The 25903-nt window shown below is 39.9% G+C and overlaps 1 long non-coding RNA gene across 1 annotated transcript; it reads right to left on the minus strand.

Moving 5' to 3' along the window:
- Positions 1 to 22738: 22738 nt before the first annotated feature.
- Positions 22739 to 24518, minus strand: LOC134142123 (uncharacterized). The gene is made up of 2 exons (XR_009958791.1): positions 24181 to 24518; positions 22739 to 23847 (listed from the first exon to the last, which is right to left on the minus strand). It is a non-coding gene; the product is annotated as an uncharacterized LOC134142123 (long non-coding RNA).
- Between the last annotated feature and the right edge of the window lie 1385 nt (positions 24519 to 25903).

The raw sequence follows: 25903 nt of genomic DNA on the forward strand, positions 1-25903 counted from the left end.
ACCTATAAATGACAAAGCTTGGCTTGACTCCCTGGAAGGGGGTTAATTAGCTTGAGAAGAGAACGACTTCAAAAGCTCAAATCCAAGTATTGTCCAGGACTACTGAAATTATTAGCTTTGCTCTTTGGCTGGTGGAGCTGTAGACATTGCCTCTGGCCATCCCTTGGCAGCCAGGGTTTGAGCCTGCGAGCTGCACTCAGCCTTCCTGCTGCACCCTGCTGTGGCTTTTACAGGAGTTTGTTCTAGCTATGAACAGTGCACCTGGGTCAAGCTATCACTCCAAACTTTTATATTTTTCATTAAAGCATCTGATGACATTAAGCATCTCCAATATCTAGTTGTTTAATTACAGAAGTTTCTATGATAGTCATTAGTGTGGAGTATCTGCACTTCAATAAAAATAAAAATAGTAGCATTGCTAGCTGAAAAATCTGCTGCAAGAAGAGGTAATTAATTACCTGCTGATGCCAGCAGATTTTATTCATTTTTCATGGGAGAAGAGGCAAGGTGAGCAGTGAAGTGGATTTGCCACACTAGTACCATGCATCCTTGGAAGAACAGTGGCTACGTCATGGCCTTCTCTTTTTGAACACGATGCACGGTAAGGGCAATGCCACCAGTCTGATGTCAGCTCTTAATAGTAACTGGAGGCTCCTAAACCAGCCAGCTCACTGAGATGCTGGAGTAAGTTTTTATACCAGATTTTTTTCTTCTTCTTTTTTCCTCATATTTCTCCATTTCTTGGAGACAAAATAATGAGGAAAACAGAGTAGATTCAAGCTAAAGAAGGGGTGCAAACTTCTGACCGCTGCAGTGCAAGACTGTTTGTTTGAGCCCTCATGCCTATCTTCTCTTCAGCTCCTCTCAGTTTCATCCTGATCATGTTCCACACTTCTGGATTTCCTTGCAAGGTTTTTCAGACTACTCCAAACCCAGAGATTCGTTATCCTCTGACATACTCATTTTTTCACATAACAATATTTTGATCGATTTAATCATCTGCATGGAGAGTGTGGAAGTCTTGACAGCAACTTGGCATACTAAGATATGCCCCAAAAGACCAGATACACTTCTGAAATGTTGGTGGAGATGGGGTGATATATAAAATTTGCTTATTAATCATACAGGAGAACAGAGCGGACTAATGTGTCCGCTCCTTCCTTCCGTCTCCTCTCCGTTTCCGCAAATTTTTTCCTGTCTGAATATCTGAGTCACTTAAGATAGAAACTTGTAAATCCTTATTTTATATTTATTTGGCTCCATGTCTTCTTTAAAAAGCAAAGGAAAAAGGGTTTCTTAAATGTTACATTTATTTAATTTATGTATTTGTGTTTTTTAATGTTATGTACATTCAGTACATACTCAGTACTTTTTCTTACTTTATAGAATTTTATGCCTGAACTTCCTATGTCTTAGCTGTATAAGTAGTGAACAGTCTTCTAGCTGTTACACACTAGTCTCATGTTTTTTTGTTGTTTCCTGGAAAGAAATAGATAACTGTGGAATAGGGCAAATTATGTGATCTTTGTCTTCATTAGTTGTTATAACATTGATGCTGTTTTAACATGTAGTACTTTAAATTTAGAATATTTTTGCTGAAACAAATAGGATTATTTGAGATAGTTGGATTCTTGCTGGTAGTAAAACTACGAGAAATTGAGCTTTTATTAGGTAGAGTCAAATGCCTTTTCCATGTGAAATGGGAGGCGATGTAAAATAACACAGCATGGAGAAAAGTAGATATTATGTGTTCTCTGATGTCTATACAGACAACTACGTATCAGTGCAGAAAGTGATTATTCTAACATATTTCATACCCATATGTTTATTCCTCCTTTCTTACAAGATGGCAGCTTGCATGCAATGAAAAAATGTGCGTTAGACTTGGATCAGTTGGTGTGGAAAGGCAGCAAGGTTTTTAAACATAGGTGATCTTAATATTGGCCTGTATCAGAGCCAAATGCACTTCCATGCTTGTTATAAAAACCATCAGTTTTGAGTCTAGCAGATTTAGAAGTAGTGCCCAGAACACCGTTCTGGACTAAAGACAGACAAGTGGGTCGTTGCATCTGTCAGGAAAATGTAAAGAAGAAAAGGAGGTGAGGTGAGACTATTGCAAAGACTGACAGGTGCTCTGTGATTTTTGTCTTTCTAACTAGTTGTTGCTTGTTGAGCGAGATAGGAAAGCACCAAAAATCGGAGTGATGTGCTGAGTTTTCTAACCCATCTTAGTTTGGCTCTTGCTAGTGTCAGGGACTGCAAATGCAGTGGAGGTAATAAACATTTTGCAGATACAGATAGGACAAAGTTATTTAGCTTCTGTAGCTGAAGAGGCAGTTTTGTGAATATATGAGTCCATATAGATATTAGTTATCTTTTATGTCAAAATGTGAAGAATATATTTGTAAATATTGTTCATTCACTATAGAAACTGGCTTTTAAAATTTACAGTAGATTATAATAAAGGCTGAAATCCTTAGTACTCAACTAAATGTTGCTGCCCAGTGCTTACATTCAAACTTGTGCGAAATTTAAAACTTAGATGTTTAGTTTTCAGTTGAAGACATGATACACTTGAAATTAAAGAATATCTAGTTCTTAGCTTATTTATTCCATGCAATTGAAGCAACTAGGCTTTATTTTTATTCCTTTGACTAGCAGGTAGATATTGGAAAGACATGATTGTAAGAACTACAGAAATGCTAAATGTGGTCCCAAAATTATATATTGTTTAAAGAAAAGTATATACAGAGTTTATATCAGCTGTGTGAAGGGACAGATGTCAGGGTTTTTAGGCTCTGTATTTAATTTTTGAATTCAGAAAACGAAAACTTGAAGGGTAAAATCCTGTATATGTCTAATTAAATGACAAATGCCATATTGACTCTGATGGGGAGAGATCAAGGTTTCATCAATATCTCTGTCCTTTCTTATACAAATAGATTTAACACAATTGATTTAATTTGGCTGAAAAGTACTGCTATTTATTTTATGAATCATTTATATACTCCTTTTTCAAGTATTTGAAAGTTTTATCCACATAAGTTGGAATCTAGTCTAAGCTTTGTCTGAACATTGTTTCCTTCGTTATTCAGTCTTCTGTATTGCAGGCCTGGTCGGCAGACTCGTGTTTGTAACCTGACTGGATAAACACAGGTTGAAAAAATACGCAAAACTCGATTTGAAAGAGTATGCAAAAAGAAAAAAAAAGTAAAAAAGAAAAAAGAATGTATTCAGGTGTAACTTTTCAGTGAAAGAATACTTGTTTTAAAATCAATTGAATGAACATTTTCAGTGTTCATGCTTGAAGCGTTACTCAGTTATGCCGGGCACTCATGTCCATTTATGAGACTCTGCTAATGCTTCAGGTAGACGCTTCTGTGCACTGCTACAATGACTGTGATGCCCCAGAAGTTTGCTTGGAGATACGAAGCAATTCATATGAAGCTGGATACCGCCCGGGATTGGGGCTCTCCAGGCATCCCCTGGCCAGCGAGTCCCTTTGAACAAGACTTCTGCTTGCCCAAGCCAGTTTTTTCTGCAGGATCATTGCATTTGGTCCAACACGCTTCTCTTGATGGCCTGACATGGACAGGGTTTAGACCAGAACAGAGTGCAAGATCATGTAACAAGCCTTAGCAGAAATTAAGGAGAGAGTTTCAAAGCTCAAGCCTGTTATGGGAATTTACAGGATAAAAAAAGTCAGTCTGAGCTGATTTGTAAGAAGCCGCTTCCTTGCTTATTCCAGAGGATCCCACCTGGAATGACTGGGTTGGTATGGGGCTACCGAGCTGCCTGCCAGCGGGCAATCCCAAATCCCCTTCCAGCAGCCATTTATAAAACAGTCCTCTGCCTTCCCTTTCCTAGCTAGGGCCTCCAGCTCCTTTTCAGAGCAAAGACATCATTTGCATTTGAGCATCTCCTATGTTCTTTTTTGTAAACTCAACTTCTTTTCATGTGTTTAGATTTTCCTAGGATTTTTTGAGATTCAGATACGAGTAGCAGGAGCATTGCCTAAGCTTCAGTTTGCAATGGGCCCTCAGACGCTGCAGGTAGCACCTATAGCACCTGGGGCCACATTTCAGCAGAGATGGTGGTGGAGCCAGGAGCACAGCGCTTTGTCCAGGTACATCTCCGTCTGAGGCCCATTAAGTTTGGCAGTGGCAACTTTTTCCTCTAATGTAGCTCTGATCTCAGCTCAGCACTAACCTAAAGGGGAGGTGGGGGAAGCTCTCTTTGTTTCCCTCATTTTCTCCATTTCTGGTGCCTCCAGCCACCGTGGCTGAGGGCCATGTGATCCACTGGGACCCAGCCCAGCATCTCTTCTTCCTCTACCCCCCACTGATATATCGCTCCTAAGAGTCAATTTTCCAGCCACAAAGCCCATTTCCACTCTCTGTCCTTCAAGTGCTTCTCCTACGATGGCATTTTTGTGACATTAGAAGTCCTAGGGCTGCCTATTTAAATTTCCAGTCCCTACATCCATCTGAAGCTGCCTTGCTTTCATGTTGTCTGCTACAAGTGTGAGAGCAACAAAGCTTTTATGCAGGAAAAATTTAGAAAAAAAGGTCTCAGTGTAGTAAAGCTGTTCCATTTTACTGGCACAGTCATTTTTACTAGTTCAGTTCAGACCTTTGACAGCTTGTTAAGCTGCGTAACTTAGTAACTCGGTGTTGCTGAGATGACTTCTATTACACTACATGCATAATTATTTATGTATGTATTCTTCACCTGGCTTTCCAAATCAGAGGTGCCTAGTTATAACTCATTTTGCAGTAAAGATGCTGGCTCCGTGGGCATTTTAATGCACCTGGATAGCAGGCAAATGCTGCAGATGATTTTTAACATTTTACTAACATAAATAGTTACCTATCCAAATCTTTGAATGTGAGACTGCATTCAAATGTTGCAAGTGCAAAACACTTATTGGGGAAATAGCCTTGAAATGTCATTTCAAATGTTTGGAAAAGTTTCTATTTTGCTTTGATGAGCTGCCAAGAACAGTGCATGCTCTGAGTAATATTTACATCTCAAATGCAGAACCTAGTAAGAAGTAAGCCCTTCCACTTTATCCGGTCAGCAACACTTACAAGTGTGCTGAAGCTACTGTAACAGACTATCATGCTTTATAATGAGTATAATTCATCATGTGAAGCTATCAGCTTGAAAATAAAATATTGCTACATAGTATGGAGATTGATAGCTATGACTTGTTTATTTATTCTGGAAAAGTGAAAAAAAAAAAAAAACAAAAGATTATTTTTTTTAAGCTGATAGCACCATGATAACTGATTTGAAATTTTCCATTTTCTTTTCTACAGTTCTGTATAATGTGGCTGCAGCACAAACAGGCAAAGAAAATACAATGTTATGCTGTTGTGCAAAAGCCAGTTTTGCATTATTTTTCTTTTCACATATTTTTCAGCGCATAAAATTTCTAAAACAGTGTCATCACACTTTGAAAATTAATATACTTGTCAACTCACCCCCATTAGTCCTTTAAGTCTGAGTCTTTCTCAAGCTTTGAAAAGTCTGAAATTTTGTAATTAAAAAAATCCTTTGAAATCAGTGGACAGCTGATTGAAAAAAGAATGTAAAAGGGCAATGTACCTTTTAGACTAAATAAATCAGAAAAGTCAGATTTTCTCCTTGGTTTGAATGGAGTGAACCAGTTTCCTGACTCTTTCACTTGGAAAAATTCTGGTGTCTAAATATATTAATCCTACCTGAGGCTCTGAACCTTTGTAGAAAAATGTGAGTCCCGCCATTAAAAATGGAATTGGAAAAGATAAACCTTCATTTATTCCGAAGATAAACCTTCATTTATGTCCTGCTTTTCCTGCTGGCCTTCTCCCTCCTCCTCGTGTTGCACGTTGGCCATTGACACTTTGGGGGCTTCTGTGCTGACGGCAGAACAAGCCGATAGCAAAACTGCACAGTAAACCGTAGGATGGGTCAGTGGGGCCTCCAAAGCAAATGAGAAATGGGCAAAAGGGGACGATCTTTGGGCAGGGCCGACCATCAAGGAGTCCTTGGCTGCAGCACCCGCCCCCAAATTTTGTGGCTTGAGGCATGTGTACTGTTTATTCATCCTCCCAGTTCCAATTTCAGCAATCTTATTTGGTTCCAAATTTGGTCGCTATGGTTACAACTGCTCAAAAGTAATCTCCACATTTGGAAAAAAAAATGACCTTAATGTCCTCCTGTGAAAGCAAGAAAGTGCGAAGACATTTCTGAGTATCTGTATTTGTTAAATTCCAAATTGCCTTTCTAAAAATACTGATATAAACTCTTTGGGAATTAGAAGAAATGTATTTCAGAGAGCATATTTTAAAGCTATTTTATGCTCAAAAGCGTCCTAAAATTCTGGCATTTGTTCTTTGTCTTGTAGACATAAGGAAAGAGAAACCACTGATCATCCTTAGGTTAAATGATCAGGATAAAGAATATTTTCTGATCTTTCTTCTACTTGAGCTTTTACTAACTTTAATGGAACTCAATGTCTTTTTTCAGTTGAAAATTCAAAGACCAAATTCTGTTTGTATAATACCACTGTAATCTGTGGAGCTGGTTAAAAGATAATTTGTTTCAGAATGTTTTAACTCTAATGGCAAATTCAGAAATGGTTTATAGGCTTTTAATCTCTTAATTCTTGCTTGCCTCCAAATTTGGAAATGACTAAATAGTCTAAGAATAAGAAACAGTATCAAAGTCAGTGGAATAGTAGCTATACCTAAGAAAAAAAGCTTAATATGTTTCAGATATTTTTCTATTAAAACTACGATTGAGATTCAGTAGGATGCGTTTGTAGTGTCAGGACTTGTATCACATCTAATGATCTATCTCGGTCCAGGTTTCACACCAGTCAAGTGACATCATAAAAATTTCATACTGTTTTCCAAATCTTCGGCAACTGGATCCAAAGTCACAAAGTGTAAAAATGAAAATATTTAAAAAGTGCAGTTGGAAGGGATAATGATCAAATTACTTTTGTTATATCATTAAGAAAATGTCATTTCTACATACCGTAATTGTAAAAAAGAACAAAGTCTTCAGTTTCAGAAAGAAGAAAAATGCCACTAGGGAACCTGGGGCTTTCTGGCCTTTGTATCTAGCACCAAGGGTGTTTTCTGTGCTTCCTCCGTGCCCTTCACGTTCTGGAGATGCTCTCTTTGGAGCTGGAATATTGAATGTCTGGTTTCTATGGGGAGCTTCACATCTCTAGAAGCTCTTGGTGACATTTCCATTTATGTCCCAGAGGAGTCCTTGCTTCATGGTTCCTTCTTTGTCTTTTCATAGTTCTTATTCCCATCCGGAGTCATCCTTTTTCGCTCAGGAAGGAGAGAAGAAGCGGTATGCAGGACAGGTATAGGATCCGTGGGACTGCGTTTTCTTACAATTTAATGTGCCCCAATTTTGATTTCCTTGAACTTGGAGGAACCGAATGACAGCAGACAGTTTTCCTGCACAAGGTGCATCGTTGCAGCTAGCTTACTTCTCCCCAAACAATGTCTCTGTGCACCCGTCCGTGGCCCTCGCACAGGATTCTCAGCCCCAGGATTTCTAGTAGCTTTTTGCTTCATTGCTAAATTCTTGTTCCCTGTGTTTGCATTTTTGTTCCAAAATGAGGAATTGGTAAGCTTTCCTGCGAGCGCGTCCTCCTGGCCTGCTACCCAGGGTGGCAGCTTGGAGGTATTCGCTCCTTTGCAGCGGACCAGGGCAGAACTGAGCCACCTCCGCACCTGGAAGCACGCTTAGCACCACTGCTGACCTTAAAAAAGGGATCTGATTGACTTCATGTTAAGGTTTCATCTGATGTCACCCATTAGCACCTTTAAATAGGTGAAAGTAATTACTACAAGGTACATGGCTGGAAGAGATGGGAGAACTCGGTTCTGTTCCTCACATCTGTCACAAGCGTGCTGTACGATCTTGCACAACTCACTCCAGCACGCTAATCCTCATGTTATCTAATGCTTTACACTGCTCTGAGATCTGTTGCCTGAATGCTCCATATATTCATTATAATTAGGAAGTTTAATATTCAGAAGGGCCAGCCTCAGCTGAGACAGAAGTTCACAATATGGAAGGTTATTTTTAGAGCTGTTACATTCTGCACTGCTTGTTGTAGCAAATAGTCACAAATGGCAGGAACTGTGGTCCCACTAATTACTCTAAATATTTATAAGATAGTTGTAACTGCCATGACTGAAATCCTCACATGTAAAAATAATGTCAGCAATATTTAAGAAAAATATCTGAATAAATCAGAATTCAAAGACATACACGTTCATCTATCTGCTAACTTCACTGTCCTGCGTAAGGATGTTGCCACATCTCATTTCTTATTTTACATATATCTGACAGCATATGAGATGTCCTGGAATTTCAAATAGATGGATTTACTCTGTTTCCAGCTATATTTCAAGAGATTTGGTGTCTGTGGATGGATTTACATTGTAAGCTAATGTTATCAGAGAAACGTATTCCATTAATAACTTGAGAAAAATATAAAAGCAATTAAATCAACAGGCAGCATGTTACGTTGTCATGATCTCTAACAACAAGGGATATCTCCGATAGTCTGGATGAGGAATTTCATGTTGGAAGGATACCTCCAGAACTGACTTCCCTCCCAAAATGATGGATGTGGGCAAGTGCATAGTTTGTAGACAATTAGACACAGCTATAAAAAGTGCTGCTTGGATAGCTCTCTGCTGTATACTCACCTTTGGATTACACTTTATCATGTTTTTAAAGTAGTTTCTTCATATAGGAATACAAATACTCGTCTTTGCTATTACTAGGTTTGTATGGATCTGAAACTGAAATTTGCACAACTTGTTGCCATGAGAAATCTCATGTGAAGTTGTGATTTATGCTCTTCTATGCCAGAGAGGTTCCGCTAAGACTCTTGAATTTGTTGTCATAGTTCTATATACTTAACAGTCAAACCAAACGTACCGGTGTTAATTCATTATTAGTGAAGCTCTTTATCAGTGTCCATCTTTTAACATTAAGTGTGGTGGCTGTTATTAATTGCAGAGAACATTACTGAACAGGTGCATATTTCTAATACTAGTACCTAGTGTCTCGAAAGACACTGTCACATGGAGAGAACCAAATTTTCAGAGAATAGTTTGATTTTTGGATCATTGAAAGATTTTTACGTATATACATATACATGTATGTGCATATATATATATATTATGATGGTGAGTTCCAAAGTTATGTCAGTTAAAAATAAATGATTCTAACATGTCTAGTCAAGATTTGTGTTAAGCAGAAACTATAGCTCCCAGGACTTTGTTACATTTTAATTTTGCTTTCTTACTACAAAGCGGAGCCTTTGTTTGCACTCAGGAGGAGCACCTGTGGAATCTTTAAACATTTTGGGGCATGTTTTAAAAGCTCATCCTTATGGTAGAGATTTAATCTATCAAAGTGGTATAAATAATGTAGACATAGCCTTAGGTGTCACTTGTTCCCCTTGCAGGTCAGAAAATAACAGAGGTATTGCTCTGCTGCATTTTAAAATATTGCTTTGGCGTAGCAGTGACAGGATTCTGTGCTGTTCTTGAATTACAGGCATCTAACTATTTATTACTGATTATTTATAAAGTCCAAAAAGACACGTGCAAACTGCCAGGCTTCTGACCTGTCATGCAGACATGTTAAAAACATATAGAGCAAAATAATGTCTTATTAAAAAAGAAATAGTCAAAAGCATACCTTTACAGGTTTTGGTTTTCAAGTAATTAAAAAAATTACTCAGAAGTAATTAGCTGATTTAAGTTTCATGTATGATATACAGTTTGATGAACATTTCTTGAAAAGTAAATCTCCCTGTAAGACAAAGACACTTCAGTTTTTCATTATATTTAAATAAAAAGACTTGATTTTGCCATCAATGGAATAGCTGCATCTGAATAATCTTCACAGTCTGCACCACCTCTCAGCTCCTGCTTTCTGCCCCGAGTGCAAGTATATCCTTAGGTTTGGGATAAAGCTTGTCGCCACTGCTGTCCTACAGCGCGCAGCAGAGGCTCTGGCTTCAGCAGACCTGCTGACTTGGCCACGACTTTCTTCATGACTTTGGCATCTGTCATGAGAAAACCTTAACTTGTATCTTTAAATGGAGAAAATGTGTCGCCTTTCTAGTGGTGGGAGGAAAGTTTGAAAAGGGTGTAAATAGAAGAAGGAAAATAAAAATAATTACAAATAACCATGCTTTTGGTGGGGAACCTTAGATTTTAGGTGGTTTTTTTAATGAAGATTTGAGGCTTTCTTCTATTAACAGCTTCTTACTCTGGGACTGGGCATAGTTGATTTCAGGGGAAGTGAGGAATGAAGTGGCTTGTCCTGACAGCCAGCTCAAGACAGACCACAAGGAGGTGTACCAAGCCTTGAAGACCATTGCACAGAGGAAATTAAGAGGGATTAATAAGAAAAGAACGTCCCTCTTCCTCATGCCGTGCACCAGTGTGGAGAGCCTGGCTCCACCTTCTTAACATCTTTTACTTTTTTCCCTTTATTTCCCTTTATTTTTCCGTCTTTTCTTGTGCTTCTCTCTTTTCTTCTAACAGGTTGTTTCTGTTTCTTTCCCTTATTCTGGACATCTTTCATCTTTTCCTTTACATACCAGCCTACAGTATGCAAGATAAAACGTACTTTTATTCAGTTAGGCAGAATTCACAAAACATTGATGTTCTGGCAGAAGGACTGTTTCCAAAACATAATCCAGAAGACCATCCAAAGTTAGTGTGATGCATCTGCCTCAGAGTGAGTCCTGGATGTAGTTCACAATTCATGTGAGGCACCTGCAGTGTTTGCTGGGTCATTAAGTAGAAGAAAAAAACAACTGCAAATCCTTCCTTCCCGTTTTCATTAAAAATCTATATTTTCTGTGTTTTGAAAGATGTCTTTTGGGCAGAACATTGATGTATTGTGAATGCAAATTAATAAATATAAATTTAATTTTCCCATGCAGCACTGTACTTACAATCTCACTTAGAGTCAGAAAGGCATTTATTACTATAATGTAAGAGAACAACAACAATGTATGGGTGAATCTTGCTTAGGAAACTACACATGAAGGGCTTGGCTGGCCACATTGCACGCGTACAGTTACTACCAGTGAGATGCTTCCTATATAGGATGTACTTATACATTATGGCATTTCTTTCACGCACATGCACATGTATAAAAAGATTATTTTTAAATTTGAGGATCAGAGTTGAAAAACTTGCATTTATCAGTTGCTACTTCAAACATCCTGAGTTGCATAAATATCATTTTTTGTAGCCATGTACATATTCAAATGCACAGAAGGAGCTCTTCAGTTGGGAAACACGCTTAGACAGTATGTTCCATGTAAGTTTGGGTTTGCTAGGGATCAGAGTGGTTTTCTAGAAAGGCCCAGGAGGTGTTGGGTTCTGTGTGAAAGAAAAAGCTAAGTCTTCAAAGGCTAATGAGATGAACCAGGGGACCGTGTTTTAAGGGTGATGGATGTTCAGACACACCAGAGGGCTGTTCTCTCCTTTTGGACTTGTGGGACCGCACTGCTGGCCAAAACTGTATCAATGTAAGCATAGCGCTGACACTTCCTTTCATATCTGAAACAGCTGCAAGCCTAGACGTAGCAAATACCTGCTCTTCCTTCACTTCAGCCTCTCAGGACAACTAAGCCTGTGGAGAGTGTTGCTGTCAGCTCTTGTTTGCGTCACCTGCTGGGCTGCCGCATGCGTTTTGGAGAGGCTGCTAAAATAGCACCAGCTTTGGAGGGTCCACCCCAAGGGACAAGCACAGGACAGCAGTTCCCAGCCTTGCCACTGTACGCAAATGTTCAAAAGGTTCAACTACATATTAATGATTAGCAAAAGCTACAGCTGAAACTTTTATCCTTGCAAATGTCCATGATATTCCATGCAAATGACTTTGGTGTCTGTCCAGTCCGTTGTTAAATGTACACATTTTGCAGTGCAGGGTTTTCCACAACAGTACTCTCAAACCTGCAGGGTGAAGGTGTGGCTGGTCAGGAAGCCGTAGAGAATGAGAAACAGTGAAACAAGCCAATAGGCAGTATCGATGTCGCAGGTTCAAAGTGATTCTTTGTCTTTTTTTGAATTTTGAATTAATTATTTGAAAATTTGCAGCAAGGTCTTCAGTGGTAGAGAAGGACTCACAAGAGAAAGGGAGAAGCAAAAAATAAGCCATTCTTTTGCTTCCAGAACTGTGTCTGAGAAACAAAACAGCTATTCTGCACTTCATCACGGGGGAAGGGAGGCACACGGCGCTAGGCGAAGGTGCAGTGGGATGGGTGCTTCTGTTTTTGGGTCCATTACTTCTCTATTTTGCCCTGTATAGAGGTGTAAAGGAAAACAAGATAGGGGCAGGGCGTCAAAATCTGCTGGCGTATACCTGCGATTCCTGTCTGGTGGGAGACAGCCCTGGCTTAGGCCAGCTTTGCTCTGTGCAAGAAGCACAGTGTTGGACCTGGACACGAGAATGGGACCTCTTCTGTATTCTGGACCTGGCCAGAAGCTTTAGCATGCATCATGGCAATGGCTTAAAATTATTACTGGTCTTGTCACAATTACTGGAGTGTATCTTAACTCCGCTGTCAGCAAATATAACTCAGTAAGATAGGATTCTGTTAGCCCAGCAAAAATCTGAAGTGCTCAACATTTGCTAAGATACAAAATTGTAAGAAATATTTGTAAGCATTAGGGTAAAACACCAGGCAATTTTGGAGTGGTAAAGGAGTTGAAGTATGTAAGTAGAAAGCTGCTAATTAAAGAGTATAACAGGAGAAATGTCTTGGACCTAAGCTGATACCATCAAAAAGACAAATGTTAGTGTGAAAGCATAACATCAGCAACAGCCCTGATGCTTGAAACCACATTCGTCTCCGGTGGTATTCCTGGGGTAGAATGTACCCCATTAAGGTCTAAATGCCTAAAAGTTGTTTCTCTTAGGTCTGATGGATTTATCTAATCGTTGATGGATTTATCTAATCATAGAACCAGAGTATCTCATCCCTTTCCATGAAGATTAGTTTTAATGTGTATTTGGAATTTTAGTGGTGGAAGTGAGCTCGGGAAGTTCAGGAGTTTCTATCTCACCACACAACTTTTCTATAATGGAAACCTGGGCTGGCTACAGACCTTGCATCTATTTTAGCTACTTACTAAAGTAATCCTTGTTGAACTTCCTAATTCCTGAAAACTTTTCTAATTTCTGAAAACTTTTCTAACTCTCCCTTGGTTTCATGTGCCAAGGATTGAATTTCTGAGAGGGAGATATTAAATTCCAGGAAAAAAAATGTCAGCTATATTCACTTTCAGGTATAAAAATTAATTAGCCAAAGAATTTCAATTTTGCTACTTGCAAGTCATACTAAATTACCTTTCCTGTGGGAAAAGAAAAGTTCAATTAAAACAAAAGACCTGTGTGGAACAGATTCTGCAAACTATTTCAAGTTCAGTTTTCAGATAAGTGACAAATTAACAGAGATATTCAGGTTTGCATTTTGAGAATCTGTAACTATACCAGTGTGCAAAAGATAAATAGAGTCTGCAGACAGTGCTGCATGACTTCTGATGTAAAAACTAATAGGATGGAAAATTACTCTGAAGTAGAAAAAGTGCCTAGGTATTAAATAATTAACACTACTTGAAGCTTGGTAACAGTTGACTGACAACTAAGGTATTCAGTATCTCCACCATCAGATTAATATCCCTTTCTTGACAGAGGTGATGTAAAACCAGCCAAAGCAGTAGAAGGGACTGTAGCACAACAGAGTCCTTTGGAAAGGACTGGCTCATATCTGCATTGCCCGTTTCCCTGGATGTCTTACTCTCCTTCCCTGCTTTTGCCCTGTTTTATTGTGCTTTTGGTTTTCTCTTTAACAGCTTGCAGCGTTGCAGTGCCCAGGTACCCCAACACCCTTCAGAGCCTATCTGAACCAAATGCTTTACGCAGCCTCCTCAGGTTTATCTCATTGAGCCTGAAGCACTTAGGAAAAACAGAAGGTTGTAGTGGTTTGGCCCCAGCTCCTTCTGTGAAGGAAAATGAGTAATTCCTGAGGTCGATATAGTTTTACACTCTAAAAACCTTACCAAAAATTTAAGTTAGCTCATTTAGCCTATGACAAGTACCTTTTTAACACAGGCATCTCAGTTAAGTGACCCCAGGTGAATGAAATCAGACTTTGATTCAGAGAGTTTGAGAGCAGGTTGGCAAAGGCAAGGTTTCTAAAAGCACCTGGGACTATCTCATGGGAGGCTAGAGGATTATGGAAGGATCTGAGACCAGGACATAGTGGCTTGATCCAGCCTCCCTGTGACGTTTTGGGGCATTTGTCAATAGACTGTTCATGGAGTCAGGTTTAAACCTATTGGTGCAGAAAACATGACTGGGCGCTGCTAGACCTGAGAGCTTGAGGAGGTGGGTGCTGCTCGTCACCGTTGCAGATGCAGAGACCCTGAACTGCATATTATGGTAATGTGCTACTTTTTTTGTTGTTGTCTTTTTCCCCTAATGATCTGAAGTGAAGTACTGGAATTTGCCTTGAGATGTGAGAATGCTTTCTCTGGCTGAATGTACCTGCGTGCAAATAACATTCACTTCATGTGTGAAAATGGGTAAGAACATAGGAAATGACCTCCTGGGATAGGCCAGTGTCCATCTCGGTCTAATATTCTGTCTTCAGAAGTGCAATAGGAGATGCTGTTTAGGGAAAGCATAAGCCTGGCCACTGGAAGACCAGAAAGCCAAAATGTTCACAGAGCTGTTGAGAAGCGTAAGCAGTTGCAGCACTGAGGCTGATCTGGATTTTCTGTCCCTGGTTTCTCTTCCCCTGCATGCTGCAGCCAGAATGACATCCACAGATCTTCTTGGCAGTAGAACATTTGAGTAAACACATTCTCCCTCTTGTTTTTGGCTCAATTTGGAGTAATTGTTATGACTTCTGAGGGCTTAGATACTCATTTATGTTATTGTAGCTCAGCCAGTTTCCATGCTTTACCTTCGGTTTGGCTAAGTACCCATGCAGGGAGTTATTTTGGTTCAGGTGACATGTGTTTGTTCATTAAGCTGCAGAAAGTTGCTTACCTGTATGAATCTAAGAAAAATAGTGCTGGGCTGGATGGATCATGCTTTCAAGACAGTGATGGAGCATTAGCTCTTGGATATGGTAGATGCTCCAGTAGTCACACCAGCAGATGGATAAAAGAAAAATCTTTAATAGCAATAGAAGAAAAGTTTTCGAACATAGTGTTGGCTTTGAAGGTTGTAACTGTAGGTGGAAGAATAGTAGGCCAGAGCTGGGTCCCGGCAGGCAGCCTGTGGTGGGAAGAAGGCTGGAAGGGCATGGGAATGAGGACTTCCTCAGAGATGCTGTCTTGCTCTGTATGTGTGCCTCTCCCTCTCTCTTAAATAGCTACTACAGACTCAGTGGTGAAGCTAGTTAGAGAAATTAGTAATTCTAAGTACTCTAAACAGACCCTCAGCTCAGAGTGAGCCAGCAGAGCCGTTCCTGACCGCCACCTTCACCCGGAGCATGCGCAGAGCCCTCACCCGTTTTAGCACGGCCGAGTCTGAATTAACATTCCACTTCTGCCGCTTCACAGACACAATATATCTGCAACACGATATTTATCCTTACAGCTGGCAGCTGTGGTGTCAAGTGCTGCAGATAGATGAGACCATTACCATGATACAAATATTTTCTTTTCCCACATTCGCTCTTTGAAGCAGTCACGCACCACAGTGTTTGCACTAAAAATCTACAGAGTGAGCGTCAAAATTCATGTTTCCCTCTCTCTCTCTTGCATGTGAGAATTTGCACTGTCTCTTTTCTTATAATCCGTGGGATACTGAGGGTAAGTAGCAGCTTCCTGTTTTACTGACCAAGTTAAAAAAGCAGGTTCTACTTGTAAGTAACCAGAAAAATGTGGTTAAAATAGGTATTATCTAGCACTCCAGTTTTGCATAATATAACAATTAGTACACATTTACTCTTAATAATATACCCTGGCAAGAACAAATTGCTCGTGAATGAAAGCCTCCTCCTAGAAATGTCTTTTATTTACCAAACTCCTGAATTAAGTGATACTTAGATATTAAAGATCACAGCACAGCTGGAACAAAAGAGAATAAACTACTGACTGTAAGAAAGCAAGACATTCAAATGTGCCTATGAAGGGTGTTCTCAGTTTGCTGTCTTGAGCGTTTTTACCTCATCACCGAGGTTGCTATCGTTTTCTGTATTAAATGGATGTGTTCAGCCTTGCAAGCATGATATGCAGCTAATTGATCGGTGTCCTCCTTGCATCAGAACAGGAAACCAATATGTAACTAATCTGTTTTCTTGCATTTTGGTTATGCATTTAGGTCCTAGCAGATCATTTTGAGTGTTTGGGAGTAAGAGTTTGAGGCAAGGAACAGGGAGAGCATCAGGGGCAATCTATTGATGCATGCTCTAGATACCTGCGTGGTAGATGCTGTGCTAGATCTGCACATCCTCAACAAGCTCTTTCTTATTCTTGAATAGCAGATCGATGGCAACCTTGACTGCTGTCACCATGGGACAGCAGAGTTTATGATCCAATGGGAAGCAACGAAGCCTCAACTGGCTTGATACAGCTTTGAAGTTGCTTCTGCTTTAAGCAGGTGGTTGGACTAGAGACTGCCAACAGTCTTGCAGCTGAGATCATTCTATGAGTCTCTAATTTCTCTGTTCTGTATGAAAATGGGAAATGAGCAGAGTTTTATTTTATGAGGTCAGAGCTTTTCCCCTATGGATTTCCTTCAGTATTAGATGATTTGTAGAGCATCTTTTCCTAAAACATTTTGTGTGCCATTATCTGACTATGACCTTTTTGGAAATCAGACTTATTTTTGGTTTTGGTCCTTTACCACAAAGGAAAGAACAGCTCAAAGCAAGATATAATGTATAGGAAGCTCTTTTTCTGACTTGACTTTCAGTCCTGATAGTGACTCTCACCTAATGTATGAATTTACTTTCCTTTAATTATTTTAGCTGTTTTCTAATGAACAAACAAAATGCAAAATAAATTATATTTCGTGCATGATGATTAGATAGAAATGTAAAATTATACTTATTTTAAAATTATATTCAATGCTTTCCTGAGTTTCAAAACATTAATCTACTAGCAATATCTAACAGCACTAAAATAAAAGTATCTTTAAAATTTCTTGAATTTTTACTGGTTTTGAATTTCTCTACTGAAAGAGAAGAGAAAAAAGGTATTAAAGTTTCACTGTAAATTTCTGTCACATTTGTGTAATGTTATAGTGTTTGGTCTGTAAATATCACAGTTACTTGGTTAAAGTAACTAGATCAATTAATTCATAAAAAAAAAAAAAAACACACTCTTGTCATTTACTTTTAGTAAAAATATATTTTACCAGATTATGTTGGTCAAACTTTGGTCCAGCTTCATTACGTTCAGTGTTTTGCCATGCAAGTTGTGCTACCTTACTTATACATTTTATTGTTAGCTTTGAAGTTAAAGATATGGCTGGGAGGGTGGATAGCTATTTCCAGAATAGGTCACTCTTTGGGGTTTTAGATTATTTTCTAAGATCTAGAACTCTTATAAGACACCAAATTTAAATCTAGCTTGGGAGATGGTATCATCTCTACTAACTTTCAAAAGCTCTGGGACATTTGGAAATACACGATTCAAATGAAAGGTCTGCAATTCACATTCAAATTTTGATCCCATTCCATTTTTATCCAAAAGGATTGAGCTTTCTTCTGTACTCCCTCTAGTGTTTAATGGACTATATGGCTGAAAAGAGAAAACAAGTACAGATTTGTATTCACCCAAACTCCCTGGAAAAAAACTTAATGCCATGTTTTCTTCCTTCCCACTTTGCTTCTGCTAGGTTTTCCTCTCGAGGGATTAGCAAGGCAATTTGAGCTGATAGCAGACATGCATTGTGCACCCGAACGTGTTGGGAGAATTAGGCCTAAGCTGGGCTTTAAATATAAAATTGTTTCAAAATTTTCCAAATACAGAATAGTCACTAGACAAAGCATTTGCTGTCACTTGGTACCTCATAATTAGGCATACTTATTGGAATTTAAATTAATCTTATACTTACGCCTATATTTGTTGCAGTTCCTTGCAGTTGCATTTAAATGGATACTGGAAAGAAAGACCTGGGAGAAAGCAACTTGGATTTTTCAGTTACATAAAGCTCTGAAAGGCTTTTACAAATTGCTTCTGTGTGGGAGGCAGCTTGCTGCAAAGCTGTCACTTGAAACTTTATCAATCAGAAGACAGTGCAGTTTTTAATTATGCAGATTTTCAAAGTAAAATAACTTTTTCTTACATGAAAATGTATAACAGTTACAGTCAGGTGAGATCTGGAACAATCTGAGATTTTGAAGAGTTTGCTAGGCTTAATTGAAATAGCTCAGAAAGCTTGCTATTATGAAGAAATACAGTATACTTGATGTATTTGAGCTTTCTTCTTTATAAAGAAGAAAAACCTTTTCTTCCCTTATATATTGTACCAAATGTCACTAACTTCTAACTATCTCTTTATCCAGCAAAAGACTCAGTGCCTCACTAAGTCTCTCTGTAGTTAAGATCTCGACTCTCTGCATTTTTGTGGCTTGATTTAGGAGTCTTCAGTCCTCAGACAATGTGATGATGCAGAATTTTCTATCCATCAGCACAACAGGGGCAGCAAATACTGTGCTCTTAGCCAAGCGTCTAATAAATCCTCTTCTTGTGGAGACGATTTGAAGTTCTTACCAAATAGGTAAAACTGAATCTCCAGACATCCTGATGTTTGCTAGGAAACCTCAAAACCGCTCAGCTGTGCTTTCTGGGCTTGACTGTTACATGAGATGCCATGATGTCATGTCTCCTATATCTTCAGAGAGAAGAAACAATGCGTTGAATTTTATGTTGCTTTAGCAAGATAGATGATCGGAAAAGAATGTGAATTAATCATGAACACTCCATTTTGCAAATGTATTTCATGATGGGAGAGAGAGCGTTTACTTTTGCTCTTTTACTTTTTGGGTTGTTTGACTTCATTAAAAGTTGAGTTATACTGTTTGTTCTCACTCTAGGAAACATGCCTCACTAACATGTCATGTAGTTATGACTGATGTGTTCTCTAAACTCTTTTTTCCAGTGTTTATTGTGCAACAGAGTTGGTGCCAGAAGCTGTTGAAATTTGATCAAATCATGACTTCTACCAGAAAGAGGCATTTCTAAGATTACTGCAACAAAATCAATAAGTAGTTTTGCTTCTAATTTCTGCTGGCATTTCCACTGTTTCTCTCTATTTTTTAATCTTGGCATCATCTCTGATAACTTCCTCTGCTCTGGCAGCACTACCCTTTGCTAAGCCACGTTTCCACCTCCCTCACAATCAGCCAGTGAAGCAGGGCTGGAGCAGAGCTCAGTTTACTCTGTTACTCTCTTTATTTGATCACGGAGAGCACTGCCTTTGCCTTGAAATGACTGCCTGTGTGCACGTTCACACTGGCAATACTTACACGTGAAGGTTGTCTGAGAATCCCACCAATCTCTCCCAGCACGAGGGTGACTCTAATCCTCTCCCCTTTCCTCATGTGCGGTCTAGTGATAATGAAAATGATGGATTGCAGCTCTTGTTCTTGGGTCCTTTCAAATGCTTAGGTGGCCCAGGGCTGGTGCTCAGCTGTATTAGAGGAGGGTCACAGGTCCTTGCCCTCTGACTCTGGTTGCAGAGCCTCTTTTACTGTCTTTGTGAACTTGCTTTGGCTGCTTCTTGGTCTTTTTATGCTTCACCCTGGAGTTAGCCTTTTGGTGGCTTCCCTTACCCCAAATTGCTTTGTCTTCTCTTTTAGCACTGTTTTAAATCACGTTGTATTTCTGGATTCAACACCTACAAGGCTATGACTTCTCACCCAACTTGAAGAATTGGTTGCCCGTGGCTTTTAGTCTCTCAGGGCCACAGCTGCTGCCTTTAGCCTCTGGGAATAGGGCACCTTAAAGTCAACTATCCTGTTTTCTTGGCATTCAAAACCCCTCCCCTTCCCCCCCACCCCCCCCAAAAAGTCAGTCAAACAAAAGTGTCAACCTCTATGGACATGTTCTTCTATCCCTCCTTCTCCTAAACTCCTGGCTCAGCAAAAATAAATAAATAAATAAAATAAAAATAAAAACCCACTGTTGTTGGTGTAGAGGCTGCTCTCCAAAGAGATGCTTGCAGCACCAAAGATTAGTCTCTGTCTCTGCCCTTTCATTTGTGCTCCAAGACCTTTTGGTGCAGAGACATTTCAAGAGAAGCTCATCTGAACACTGTTTTTTTTGTTCTCAGGCTGTCAGCAGAAGTCCTTGACACCATCTGCCTGATCAAAGGGAAAGAGAAGGTTCTTCAGCTCTGTATCACCCTTAGGCAACTCCCCCTCTCTTTCATACTCCTATGTAGCACCCTGTGCAGATGGACATGGAGATGTGCACATGGAGCTTGTGACCCACTTGATGATCCACTTTATGAATTAGCTTTCATCCCATGGCATCTTTGAAACAATCTCACTGTTGCAGGAACCACAGTCTGATCATTTTCTGGATGCAACTTAGCCATTGCTGATCTTCCTTAACTCCTCTTCCCTGTCCGATATGCTACTTCCCCTTCAAAATAAGTTTTGAGGGAGGGAGTGCCTTTTGATTCCTCTCTTGGCCTCTGAGCTCAAGCAAACATGGATGATTTTCAATACTTAAGAACTCCTACCATATGCCAAATCCCTGTCTTTTATTTACTTGTCAGTGAATTATGCCTGAAAATTACCCTAATTTATTTGTACTGGTTGAACATCTTGTGGTTCTTATTTTTCTTCCCAGTATTACTGCAATAGATGGTTATTCACATCTAGCAAAGCCTCCAAATTTTATTTTCAAAACTACAGACTGTGAAGCAAGATTGACAGTTGTTGAAATTTATGGCATTTGTGGATGTGAAAGAAAATGTACTATTTGAAGTAACACCCCTACTGCATTTGGATTATAGGTTATACACACAGAGCATTTATGACATTTCTGTACTATCCCTAATGAAGACAGAAGGGGAGAATTCAACATTTAAAGCTTTGTAATTAAAAGAAGAGCTCTAGAAGTTGGCAAATCTGTTCTTAAAATTCTCTTCCCTCATTTAGGAAAATGGGGTGATTTTAAAATGCCATTTCAAGATTGACATGAAAATTTGAAGACTGTATCAGCGACTGTTATGTAAATGGCTCTTGAAAAAGTGTCTCTGGATCATTTACTCAGAGACATATTTAAAGCAAGAAATGACTTATTCATATATTGTTTCATGAACTCATACTGTGTTTTTTTTTTATTTTTTTTCCAAGCTACTTAAAAGGAAGCTAAAAAAATTATGAGCACAGAGAGATTGATGTGATAAATGAGGACAGTTAAGTGAGCGTGCTGGTACCATGAAAACAAAAACAAAACCTGGGTATAAATACCAAGTAACCAAGCGATATGACAAAGCAAGCTGAATGAAATTGCTGAGCAAAGTGCATGTGGACCTTTTGACTGAATATCAGAAATTCTTATAGGAATTTCACTTGAAAACAGAAGTAACACTTCAGACTGAGATGTTCTATAATCTAATGTCTCTAGAAGCCCCAAACAATTCAGTCAGGACACTGCTGCTTGTGAGTGGATAAAAGTGGCTATCAGCTTTTTAAGTAGTTTTTCTTTTCTCTCTCTCTCTCTCTCTCATAAAGTTGTATGCGAAAGTAATCACAATTGTAAGGGAGTAACCTGAGTGTAGGGAAGCATGGGGGGAAGAGGCGGGGAGAGCAATTCAGCTCATTTTACAATGTTTGTTTAAACTTCCATCTGCCAGGTCCTTTGCCTAAATAGGATGCAGGAGAACTATTTAATTCCTGAATTTCCTAATCTCTTTAGATTCTGTGTAACTTTGGAAAAATGAGTTAACCCTTCATTTGGTTGTTTTCCATCTTTAAAGAGAAAGTACTGCTCTCTCTGTTGCAGAAGGGTTTTGTGAAGGAACAACATACATCTGTGAGCTGCTCAGGTTCTTCAGTGATGTGGACCATATGATTGCCTGGATAACAGGCAAAGGAAGATGAATACACAGATCCTTTTCCATAATATTATTGCTGGCCCTAATATTGTATTTATGATTTGATTAGTCCTTTCTAGAAATAATGCTGATAATGCTGATCCTCAAGGACAGACAAACTTTACAGCTCCTTACAGTTAAAATATATTCTCAGAGAGCCCTGGGGTTTGATGCTTACATACTACTGTGATAGTCTCAGGTTTGTCAGAGGTAGGTGGCAGTGAAACTTTCTGATGATGTCAGACTGGACCCAAAACTGTGGTACATCATAATCTGGGTGAAACTGCTGCTGAGTATTGCTGCCTTAGTCTATTTTTTTTAAATAACATTTATAAATTTAATGTAGAACTACTCTTGCACTTTTAGCTGAACTTTGGAGCCTAACTCCAGTTTGGAAGGAGAACCAGAGAAATCTTCACTAATCCTTAATTTACCACTATTAATGGCTTTTAATTGATGAACTAGAGTCCGATATACTCGCTGTGGCTGTGCAAAGGGAACTACCAGTCAGAGCTCCTTGGCATCAAGCCTCTTCAATCTGTTGTTTCTGGACTTGAAAACAAAGGTGAAGACTGAGGGTCATGGACATGAGAAGGAAGTGCTGCAGTATCAGTGATTACCATATTTATTCTTGCAAAACATACAGAAAAAGCCACCATCAGCCTGAAAACTCCTCCATATGATGTAATGATTAATCAATCATAATATGGTATGTTGGGATGAGAACTTACTCTACATACAGTATTACTCAAAGGCTGAATTCTAGACTACTGAAGTCCCTGTTTGCTTAGTACTTCTCCTCTGGAGCCGTTCGTCCAAACGTCCTTGGAGTAATCCTGCAGTTTTTGGCTGCTCTCAAAGCTGTCTTCAGTGTGTGTGTTCTGCGCGAAAAAGGCATGCTGAGCCTCCGTGGTTAGTTTTAAAGTAAGGTTCAGTCAATACAGATACTCTGATTGGATTTTATGGTATTCTATGCAAGAGCCAAAAAGAGTAATCTTGGTTTAGAAATATCAGTTCATGGCAGCAGGCAGAATTTAGTCATGTAACCTCTAAATTCCAGGAGCTGGAAAGGCAGCAAAGAAAATGGTGCTCAGGAAAAAGAAAAAAAAAAAAAAGCTTTAATCAAGACATTGTGGTTAAAGATTAATTCCTGTTTTTTAACAGAGAAAATGTGTAACTCAAACACTGAAAAGAGTATATTTATAAATCTGAATAATAAATCAAAGGAAAAAAAAAGCATATGTTTAGGCAAGGAAGTTTCTACTGTCTCTCTTGAACTATATTTCTTATTCTTTTAAGTTGTGAAATAAGAACTTAGTATCCTAAACACAAATTCTTCCCTTGGCTCCATGGGGCAATAATTCACACAGTAAATCCCCATGTGATCTACACATGTTGAAGAAAGATAACTCGTACCCATCATTGATTTATTAGCTTCCCCCACATACAGAAGTCAGGGCTGCCATCGCGCGGGTGCAGGGGCGGCCAGCCCCCAAGGAGGGCTCGTGCAGCCCGTGCAGCGGTAGAAGGAAAAGAAAACTAGTCTTGCATCTTCCTACAGTTACTTTACCGTGTCCTCTTCTGCCATCAGCTGTGCGTTTGTCTTTGTGCATGGCAGGGAAGAAAGTCTCAAGTGGCAAAGCAGGATTAAACCTGCCCCCCGCGGTTATTTTGCTCCTCTGTTTGGTGCCTGGCCTGGCCTCTGTGTTAGTTGCTCTGTGCAGTGAAAGAAAGAAAACCTGAGGTTACGAAATCTACAGATTAAATTTGACCTTGAAGGAAGGTATTTATCTCTGTATTTTATTGAACTATATCAGTGTTCTGTTGTTTATTCTTATTTGTTGTTCAGAAATGGAAGATATGCAAGTACATGAATACATAAACATTCATTAAACTGTGTACCAGTAACAGTAACTGGTGCTGTATTTTTCAGTGCCGCTGTTGCGCTGAGCTCCACAGTGCTGGGCACTTCATAGGCAAAATAACCTTTTTTTTTTCCTTTATATGTCATGTTTGCGTGTCTGAAAGCCGGCTGATGTTTGAACTTACTGCTGTTCAAGGTAGAGTTGCCGTAATTTGATCCTGAACCCACGTTTTCCAGGAGATGAGCGTTGCCCGTCCGGGATCGCGGGAGGGGGAGACTCCTAAAGGCAGGATGGCAATTCCCGGGTAATTCCAGCCGCAGCCGCCGAAGCGTCCGCCTGCGCCGCAGCACGGGCCGCGGGCTTCGCGGCGTCGCTTTGTCATCGGCTGCTCTTTCTGGTGTCTTCAGAAATTTCCTCCAACTTAATCATGGCAATGTGGACGCTCGTGGCCCGGCTTGAATCCTCCTGAGCGGGCTTCTGCGGCTGGGAGCCGGCCGGTCTCGCCGCCCAGCCGGAAGGGGGGTTATCTGACGCTGGCGCGTCTGGTCGAGGAAACTTGCGTAAGCCCCGCGAAGGGAGCTGCCGGCTCTGCACGCCGGACGAGAAGCGCTGCCTTATTTGGCGAGGTTTTCTCCAACACGGGGCCGCGAGAGCTGCTTCAAAGCCTTGCTGGGGTTTGACGGCTGTGGCACAGCTCTGGATATCTGCGTGCGCTTTACGTTCCCCCCCCCCCCCAGCCACTTTGAGGTTACACCAAAAAACACCCCCTGAAAACCCCTACTCAACCCCAAATCCCCTCATTCTTTCAGCCTGGGCCTTTTCTGGTTTCCTAAGGAATAGGGAACAGCAAAATATTTGGATTTCTAGGGATAGCTGCGGGGGCAGCTGTGCTTTGGGAAGGGAGCGGGAGCTTCGGGCGTTGGACGGCGGTGGGGACCGGCTCGTTTTGCGGGTGCCGCTGTGACGCGGGAGGCCTCTGCGCGTTACGTTGGCCTCGGTTTACCTATTGTTCTCCTCACACGTGAAAACTTGTGTAGAAACATGTTTTACCACTTCCGTAGAACTCATTTGTGAACTGCCAGCTCCAGAGTCGGCTCTACGCGTTTGATTTCCGATGGTCGCGGGGCAGCGCTGGCAGGAGAGGCACTGTAGAAAGCGTTCATTTCACGGAGTGGTGCAAACACGTTTGCAGCTGAATTGGTGACACTGAATCTAAAACGCTTCTCATTTACACTTCCCCTTAAGCTTTGTTTAATGAACAATAGTTTTTTCATATTACTTAGAGGTGCAGGTCTTCCTACCCGTCTAGGGAGGCTACAAAACTTAGTATGTATTAAGGCTGCTGCATGGTTTGTAAAATAACCTATTTAGGAACACTTCTTCGTGAATTGGGGGATTTGGGCAATTACTCCCTTCTTACCTCTTTCATATTATTTCCCCTTGTATCCTGAACTCTCTTTTCCTGTGAACATATGAATAAAAAAGCTGACTGTTTATGAGGACATCTGGATTTGGAAGACATTGTGAAGGTAGATCTACTGTGAAGATTTCTCGAAATTTTGGTGCAGATATGTGTTACACAGTGAGGAATTGATGTTTGAGTTTCGCTAGTGTTTTTGGTCTTAAAGTTGCTTTTACACTGCTTGTGAACAAATAGTCTTAATTCCCCAGTGCAAATAATTCATTGAATTTACATATAATATTTTCGCCTGGCACTGGGACAGTATTAATTAAAATGTTCATTACTACTTATGATCTGATACTTCACATGAGGCATTTCCTTAGGCTGTTAACATAGGCCTGTAATGAAAAACTCATGCTTCCAATGCTCTTTTATCCATCAGTGTCTAGAGGCCGAAAGCTGCTTTGCCTAGGGTTGCTCCATCCAGTATTCATCTTAGTGCTTA

The sequence above is a fragment of the Rhea pennata genome, chromosome 6 (assembly GCF_028389875.1).
Source record: "Rhea pennata isolate bPtePen1 chromosome 6, bPtePen1.pri, whole genome shotgun sequence".
NCBI lineage: Eukaryota > Metazoa > Chordata > Aves > Rheiformes > Rheidae > Rhea > Rhea pennata.